The following is a 10,093-nucleotide window of genomic DNA, read 5'->3' as shown; positions in this document are numbered from 1 at the left end:
AGGGTTTCACCATGTTGACCAGGATGGTCTTGATCTCTTGACCTCGTGATCCACCCGCCTCGGCCTCCCAAAGTGCTGGGATTACAGGCTTGAGCCACCGCGCCCGGCCATAACTTAATACCTTTTAAGACTGATCCAAAAAAAGTATAAAGAAAATTTTCTCCACAGAACCCCCATTTAGATGCTATTGTCCAATGTCTGAATTGAAGCTGTCTGTCAACTCAAGTGGCTTGCAAGAATTACATAGCAGTCTCAATTTGAAAAGACAAGACAGGGTTTTCTAACATTGTATTTGCTGGGATTTGTCCATGGAAAATGAAGGGAAAAGAACACATACAAATTTCTCTCAAACTTGTTTTATCTTCTTTCAGCAAAACTTTTAAAAACCCTGGCAAATAGCCAGCTTTGGTGTATTATTAGAATGCAAAGTGATAAAACAAGACACATTGATCTTTGGGGCACTCTGTAATAAAAGCCTTTTAAGAAGTTCAAAGGTGGAAAAAAACCTCACACATGTAAGGAGGACTTGTACCTTGACCTTTGAGCACAGCACTTACAGACATACAATGAATCACTGGTAATTCGAAAGAAGAGGTAAGCACACTTTTCCCGCTATAGAAAAAAAGGACTGTCTCTTAAAGTTTCTTATCTAACTCCAATTGCAGACCTTTGAAGGGAATCAAATTGTCTTGTATTTTCTCCAATAGACAAATTTCAGTCTGGGGAACTTACTTACCCATAATTACATTATCTTCCTCTCACATTGTACCACTACAACGTGCAGAAAATGCCTAGTATATTTTAGACACTCAAACTTTTTGTTTCTAATTGACAATTTGCTATCTGATTTTCCTTTTACTAGTGTTATATCCCTCCCACATCAAATTGTCAGACTTCTGTCATTTGAAGTAAGCTTAAAAATGTCATGTTGGCCGGGGTGGTGGCTCACACCAAAAATCCCAGCACTTTGGGAGGCTGAGGCAGGCAGATCATGAGGTCAGTAGTTTGAGACCGGCCTGGCCAATACAGTGAATCCCCATCTGTACTAAAAATACAAAAATTAGCTGGGTATGGTGGCGCACACCTGTAGTCCCAGCTACTTGGGAGGCTGAGGCAGGAGAATTGCTTGAAGCTGGGAGGTGGATGTTGCGGTGAGCTGAGATCATGCCACTGCACTCCAGCCCGGGTGACAGAGCAAGACTCCATCTCAGAAAAAAATAAAAAAAAAATCGTGTCAACCTAAATAACAGAGGGAAGCTCTCTAAAAGAAAAAGGTATCTATTATGGACTAGAGCATTGCAATAGGAATATGCATGCCATCATAAACTATGTGCATATTCAGGGAGGTAAAGGAAGTCAAAGATCTTTAAAAGAAAAAATGAGGAGGATAACATAATTGTTTTGAATTATCCTTTGCCACGAAGATCAACAACAAAGGTGATTCCAGTCCAATGTGAGACGAACAGTTGCTGGGTGGATGTTCTTGCAGAAGTATTTTTTGTGTGAGGTCATGATGGCCTTCACGCAAGGTCGTGGTTTTTGCAAAGTCTTCTATGATAGTTTTGTTATCAGACATACAAACATGAGAACTCTCTCTGCCTGGCCTTCCCCAGCTCTTTTGTTGTAGTATTTTGTTTTTGTTTTTGTTTTAACACTAGTAACTATTTTGATTCCGACAACTTTCACAGTTGTAATAAAAAAAATTTAGAATAGACACAGCATTTGTATATAACCAAAACTGCACACTTTTAGAATCATTTTTTTGTTTTATTTATTTCATTGTTGCTCATTATTTTTGTTTCACCATAATTAATTATATGACCATAAAGTAATAAACAAAAAAGTCCAACCTGTAAAGGAAATAAGCCTGTACTGTGATGGTCAGGGACCCTCTACCATCAGCCCAGTACTACACCGTCTCTTTATTTGTACCCTGAAATTTCTTCAACAAGGTCTAATGCCCTTCATTTTATAGATACCCCTGGAAAAAATAATAGGGTGTGGTGGAGAATTGCTGAACGCTGGCTGATTGTGAAAGTACTAGTTTCAAGTTTCCAAATTGAAACAGTGATATTATCCTGCTCTTCTGGCTCAGAAACATTTGCTGGATATTCCTAGCTTGAATGGGGACTAAATTCCTGTTCAGAGAATGAGACTGACTCTTAGGCCTTACCCTAGTATGAAGGTTAGTGATGGAGCATCTTCCTGGGTCTTCTGATTGATAACACAAAATGCCATTGGGAAACATTGAATCAATAAAAAGAAATGCCAACAGGCTTTGATATGTCATATGTATATGGAGATTGAAAACCCACAACACGTCTCAGGTTTCCAAATTCCACACCTTTCTGTGTGGAGAGGTTGGGAGGGAGACTGAGTTGTTTGTTCTGAGTCTGACTCCCTTCCATAGTGGCTTCCTGACTTTGCATCATTCTCTGTAACAAGCCTTTTTCAGCCTCTCTTTTTTGGGGGTTTCAGGAGCGTGAGATTATCTATTTCTCTTGAAATCACCCACTTGTCCCCCTCCTACTCCTAGAAGAAGCACTCTCTACCCTCTAATCAGTTGCCATTAAACTGGTAGATTGGGTTGTCTCTATTCAAGATATCACTCCCCGCCAAAGCTAATCATCTCATATTCTAAGGGGCCCCCATTTCTAGGTAGCCTCTCCATAATGAAGAGTGATGGAGTGGATATCATCACTCCAAAAGTGATATTTTCTTTGTGCATATATCCAACCCTTATAGATAAAGAATATTTATTATAATTAATTTCCCACTGGCAAGATTTTTTCCCAGAAAGATGCATGCCATATGCCAAGGAGTATATGGGACTGGGCTCATTCCATTTGGATGCATTTATTATTTTATATTTATTATTTTATATTATATTATTATTTATTTTGTGAACTTAAACATTTGAAACTTTATTCAAGACAGCTAGGTATATGACAAAGTAGCATATAGTTGACCATATACTCTTGTGTCTTTCACCTGCCTCAGGTGCACAGACATACCCCAACCTCGGCCACAGTCTCATCTTTATACCTATATCTCAATCAGATCATGAAATATTTTTGTTTAATTATCTTAGATTGGGTCCTAATGTTGTTTATTCTTTCTAGGTTTGTAGTTTCTTTTCCTTCTTCCCATTTTCCTTTTCAGGACTACATGTGTATACTCTTTACCCAAAGCTCTTTTCTTTATAGTATCATAGTTCTCATCCAGAGTAACCAAAGGCTTAGGTATTAGTCTGTTCTCATACTGCTATGAGGAAATACCCAAGATTGGGTAATTTATAAAGGAAAGCGGTGTAATGGACTCACAGTTCCACATGGCTGGGGAGACCTCACAATCATGGCAGAAGGCCAAGGAGGAGCAAAGGCACGTCTTACATGACAGCAGGGAAGGGAGAGTGTGTTCAGGGGAACTGCCCTTTATAAAACCATCAGATTTCATGTAACTTATCCCCTCTCATGAGAGCAACATGAGAAAAACCCAGCCCCTGTGATTCAAGTACCTCCCATTGGATCCCTCCCATGACTGGTAGGGATTATGGGAGCTACAATTCAAGATGGGATTTGGGTGAGGACACAGCCAAACCATATCAGCTTACTACTCCTGAGAAGAAAATCTGACGGTAACAGTGGAGAATACAGCATCCTACCAACATAAAAGGCACTGGGACATGAAAAAGGCCAGACTCTGTAATCATTATGCCTCTATTAAAAGTGGAATATCTACAAAATTCCTCCTAGGAACCTTTGGTATGGGGATAATCAGTTGAGATCCTTGGAAAATGAACTAAATTTGATTTTTTAGTTCCAAAGGATAATATTCTCAGGCTTCCTTGAGAAATATATATTACAATGATAACAAAGAAAAATGATTATGGCAATTCATTTAATGTCTATTACATGACCAGGGATAAATTAAATAATGGCTTTAAGGTTCTCTAAAATTAATGAGAAAGTCATTAATTTTACCTGAGAAACCTCCTAAAAATGGAACCAAGGCCTGCCGTGGGTATAGGAAGCCCTTGGCAAGCTCCCCAACTCACTTTTGCCCATTTCCATGTGCTCTGGTACATCTTTTTTCCATGAAAAAGAAATTAACCCATCAACCTGTTGGGTGACTTCAATGGGAGTGAGAACTAAAATTTCACTTTAGCTTCAGCATGTTGGCCCAGAGATACAAATAATTTAACAATTTTGAATTATTGGGAAGAAAATGGAATAAGGGGAAATGGAGAGAGAAGGCTGTAGAATAGCATTTTTTGTTTTTCTCAAACCTCTCTTCTATTCAAGAAGGAAAGGAAAGAAATAACAGTTCATCAGTGGACACATTCTACTGGGGCTGTTCCTCTCTTCTGATATTCTCTATCAGCTTTCCAAAAACTCCTTTTGTGACTGAACATAGTGGCTCATGCCTGTAATCCCAACACTGTGGGAGGCTAAGGCAGGCAGATCACATGAGGTCAGGAGTTCGAGACCATCTTGGCCCACATGGTGAAACACTGTCCCTACTAAAAACACAAAATCTAGCTGGGCGTAGTGGTGCACGCCTGTGGTCCCAGCTACTCAAGAGGCTGAGACAGGGGAATCACTTGAACCCAGGAGGCAGAGGTTACAGTGTACTAAGATTGCGTCACTGCACTCCAGCCTGGGCAACAGAATGAGATGCTGTCTCCAAAAAAAAAAAAAAAAAAAAAAAAAACCTCCTTTTTTTAAAATCAGAAGTTGGTAGTAACAAAACTGCCCACATTTGAAGATTTTGTCTTTGCTACTGTTATGGACTGAATTGTGTTGCCTCCCCCGCAAATTCATATGTTAATGCCCTAACCCTCAGTACCTCAGATTATGACTGTATTTGTAGATAAGGCATTTACTGGGGTAATTAATTAAAAGTAAGGTTGTTGGATGGGTACTAATCCAATCTGACTGGTGTCTTTCTAAGAAAAGGAGATTAGGACACAGACACCAGAGATATGTGTATGTGCAAAAGGATGACCATGTGAGGAGGCAGCAAAAGAGTGGCTGAAAAAGAGGCAAAAAGGAGGCTTTGGAGGAACTCAAACTGCCAACACCTTCTGGACTTCAATCTTGAGAACTGTGAGAAATAAATTTCCATTACTTAAGCCCCCCAGGCTGTAGCATTTTGTTATGGCAGCCCTAGAAAACTAATACAGCTACCCAACAAACATGCATGAAAAGTAATTTCTACTATTCTTATGCATCCACCATGGCATCCCGCATGTTCTCCTTTCAACCTCTTGCACCTTGCAAACCAGGACTCAGAATTCTGTTTACTCTCTCCTATTCCCCTACCAACTCATGGCACTTAATTCCCATATACCTTCTTTCATATCCCTTTGCTGTATCTTAAGTCTCCTATTTTTTCCTCAAGGACCCAAGAATTTCAAGGAATACTTTAAATCCTTCAAAGCTAAGCCTTTCCCTTGTTATAACCAGGAGAGTTAGATGGAACGGCACCACGCTCTGAGTTTCAAATTATGAGTCCTTTATTTTTAGCTGGTGACTGAGAGATCGCTAATGCTCAAAATTCTCTTGGCCCCGAGGAAGGGGCTTGATTATATTTTATACTATTTTAGGTAGGGAGGGGAGCTAGCTGGAGCAGAGTTTACAGAAGTAGAACAAGCAAGTTAGATAAGGAAGCTGGTAACTAGGAGGCAGGAGGTTCTCACGACTGTTGATTTTTAAGGAGGGTATACACAAGGGGTTCCCATGATTGCTAGTTACCAAGAGGGGTATTCGATACTTGTCATATAATCAATCAAGGCGGGGGCATTCATAATGGCAAGTGGGCTTTCCAAGCAGGCTATAGTTACAAAGGTTATACGTTTCTATAGTTCTAAGTACAGCATGACCCAGCACCGTAGCAAGACCCAGGTATGCACTAAAGGGAGGGGTGGCAGGAGGGTTGAGGCGGAGGTCAAGATGGAGTCTATCTGGCTTTCAGCAAAATGGAGTCTGTCTGGCTAAGACAGGGTAGGTTAGCACACCCTGGTGAATCCAACTGTTGGTTTTATATGCACCAGACTGAAACACATGTACTCAGTTTTGATCCTGAGAAAGTCACACTGCTGAGGGCTCAATTACAGGTTACAGCAGAAAAAGCATCACAAAATGATAGAACAGCCTTTACCTCAAATCTGTGCTAGATTATCAAGTTTATCTTCTATGATTACCAAAACCACGAGAACAGATTGAATCCCTATGGAACTAATACTTATGTCCACAGAGCTACCTGCAGAGAAAATCTGGTCTTGTTCACTTCTGCAGTGAATATCCAGAGATGCTTTTTTTTTTCTTTTAGTTTGGTGAAGCACGGAAGACTTAGGAAATGACAGACTCTGTTTTGATAGTGAGCCAATTGGGCAAGGTCCCTTGATAGTTCTATGCTCTGTACGCAAGCTAGCACATTGCTGATGCTCAATAAATGTCACATATTGTCAACTATAAATTATTCAGAGTGTAATAAGAAAAATGCCTTGGCATGCATTACCACAAAGCTTAATCACGAAGCTGTGTGACTCTAATACCATATCTTATAACAGACTGGCATTTTACTTAAACTGCTAGACTGTATACATTTGTATTAATGACACATCTTTAAATTATTCCAACTTGTTTATAGTGACAACCAACAGAAGTCACTGAAATTATTGAACATCAGTAACACAGAAAGTTTTTAAAGTAGGCCACAAGAGTACTCATCAATGTTACTGTGGTGGCCCCAAATGATGCCTAGTTGATGTATCGTCTCCATTTGAGCCCCCTGAACTTTTCTCAGGCTCTCTTTTCCTGAATTTTTCTTCCTCCCCCAACTCAATTTGTCCTCACAGGAAATTCCAACTCACCTCACTGGGAAATGTTCCCTGAAACTATCTTCTCCCACACAACCAACAATTTTGATATCTGTTGTAATGCTAGTACTTTGAACGGTGCACATGGAATGTGTTCAAATAGATGGATTTTGAAAAGTGCTTAGAGCCTAGAAAGTATCTCATAAATAATTGTTGAATGAATGAATGACAACTGAAGGATAAGACTGTAAATTCTCAATTTTCTGCTTAATACTGCTCTGTGGTGTATATACAAATTAGGAAATAAATGGGAAAGAGTGAGAAGAAAGAGACCTTGGACAACATGAGCTTAATTGTCATCTTAAGATCCAAGGTCATATTGGATCAGCTTAAGATCCAAGACCAGTCATCTTAAGATCCAAGATCCAATATCACCTTGGATCTTCAATTAAACTTCATATAATGGGGAGCTCTTCTCTTCCTCAGTGCAGGTAGGATCAGTCAGTCTTTCAAAGATCCTGAGATACCTACGACTACTTATTTAAGTCCTGAAGCTACATTTTCAAACAAGAAACCTAAGTTATCTCAGGCTGTAGCAATTTTTTTTTCCTTTTGAGGTGGAGTCTCACTCTGTCACCCAGGCTAGGCTGTAGCACATTGTAAAGCCTACAGTAACCACACTAAAATGAATACAAGGTCAGAATACGTTTCTCTGACCTTTTAGTAATTTCTCCAAGTTAATCTGGCTCCTACTGTTAACATATGGTGAGTATATGTCCCCACATCCTGATGACAGCAGCATTAGAGCCTCAGTAGATAGGATAAGAAGTATAGTGTACTTGAGTTGACTGGAAGGATGACAGAGAGAATATACTTCGTATGTGTCCTCAGCAAGTCCTGATTTTATTCTTAAATTGAGAAAAAAAAAGGAAAACAAAAGTTTCAGCTTCCAAGACAGAACCATGGTCTACACAATAATCGAAAAGTAGTTTTTAATTACACCAACCATGTCTGAATCTTGTTATCTTGTGCTTTGCTAAAGAGCTACTTTCTGCAGATAGCTCAAGACTTTACAGAAACTGTCATTCATTCTTAGGATGTGGTTGCTATGTCATTCTCTGCTTAAATATCAGGATATTCTCTCATGTCCTAGGAAAGAAATGCCCCCCCCTGAGAGGTATGACCTGATAATGATGACACATTATACTAAGAATACAAATTACATTAAAACTTTACCTGCAGTCAAATCAGTTAAAATGATTCCCTTACCAGGTGCTATAGTAAACTTTTGTTCTCATATAGCAACTCTTTGAGAGTCTCAAATAACTTCATTAAAATAAGTGCTATCACCTGCTCACTTCCAATAGGTTGACTGTAGTTGAAAGTTCATTTCAATGTTTAGTTAAGAGTTAATATCTTCTCCTCCCCAACACGTTGGCTGACTCTCTACCTTTTATTGATGCCAGTGATGACACTGAATCATGCCAAGCTGTACCATGCCCTTCATTCCTTCTTATCAGAATTTTACAAATGAGCATTACATTCTCCAAAGCTTTGCAGTTTGTTGGGCTGTATTACCTTGCTGGCATGACTCATGACAGAAACTAAGTTCAGCTTGCTTCTTGGTAGTATAAAGGTTTTTTTTTTGTTTGGTTGGTTGGTTGGTTGTTTTTTTATTTTGAGACAGAGTCTCACTCTGTCACCCAGGCTGGAGTGCAGTGGTACAGTCTCGGCTCACTGCAACCTCTGCTTCCCTGGTTCAAGCCATTTTCCTGTCTCAGCCTCCCATGTAGCTGGGATTACAGGTATGCGCCCTTCTTGGTAGTATAAAGGTTTTTTTGTTTGTTTGGTTGGTTGGTTGGTTTTTTATTTCAAGACAAGAGTCTTGCTCTGTCACCCAGGCTGCAGTGCAGTGGTACAGTCTCCACTCACTGCAACCTCTGCTTCCTTGGTTCAAGCCATTCTCCTGTCTCAGCCTCCCGTGTAGCTGGGATTACAGGTATGCGCCACCATGCCAAGCTAATTTTTGTATTTTTAGTAGAGACAAGGTTTCACCATGTTGGCCAGGCTGGTCTCGAACTCCTCACTTCAGGTGATCCACCTGCCTCAGCCTCCCAAAGTGCTGGGATTACAGGCATGAGCCTCCACGCTCTGCCAAAAGGTTTTTTTTTAAATCTTTATTTTTCCTTCTTTAAAAATTTTTGCCGGGTGCAGCAGCTCACGCCTGTAATCCCAGAACTTTGGGAGGCCAAGGGGGGCAGATCACAAGGTCAGGAGTTCAAGACCAGCCTGGCCAATATGGTGAAACCCCATCTCTTAAAAATAATAATAATAATTTTAAAAAATTAAAAAATATTTTAAATGATATCAGATCTGATTTCACGTTTCTCTTCTGATATTTGTTTTTCATTGATAATGTAAGTGACTATGGGAGCTTACCAAGGTCTATCATATCATATTAAAGTAATGATTTCTAAGTATAAAGCATCAGAGTTGTAAACAGACTCCATTGATGAGCTTCATTAATCCTTCCACTTGATCTTTCCATTTTTCAAAGATATTCCAATTTGATTTCAAAGAGCATTTCTATATCTTTATAATTGAGATTGCCAATATTCATGGATTTTGGCTTTTTTCTTTCAAAGATCTTAAGAAGAGACAAGCTCTGGGGAAAACTATTTAAAACTCAAGCATCAACATCAAAACAAAACGACAACATTATATTTGTTTTCTGTAGCCAGTTAGATAAGGCTGTAAACTGACAGGCCAGTGCAGGAAAACACTGACTCAAATTAATTCAATTTAATTTGAATCAGTTAATTCAATTAAGTTCAGTAATGTTTACTGAGAACTATTATATGATAGGCACTGTGCTAGACACTAAAGGTACACAAACAGGAGTAAAAGGTAGTACCAGCCTTTGGGAAGTATGTCATCTACTCGGAAATACTGAAATGTACCTACATAACCATCATGAGGGAAAACATGATCTAATGATTAAAGGTATGCAGATATGAGAAACAGCAGCCAAATCTGAACTGGGGGATCAGGGAAGGCTTCATTCACCAAAAAGGATAACAGTTTCTTGCCCATGAAGGATCTTGTATTATATCTGTACCTACCCAACGAAACTGAGTTGCCCTGGCCACATTCGCCTCTGGCCGCAGTTGGGGCCACACTCACCTCATTTGTCTCATTTTTCTGGCTCATGCTTTTTTGTATGAACGGCATCTCTACTTCTGCTGTAAAGCTTTACCCTGTTATTTCTGA

This window comes from Cebus imitator, unplaced genomic scaffold (assembly GCF_001604975.1).
Source record: "Cebus imitator isolate Cc_AM_T3 unplaced genomic scaffold, Cebus_imitator-1.0 Scaffold439, whole genome shotgun sequence".
Lineage (NCBI taxonomy): Eukaryota > Metazoa > Chordata > Mammalia > Primates > Cebidae > Cebus > Cebus imitator.
Note: the sequence above shows the minus strand (reverse complement) of the source record.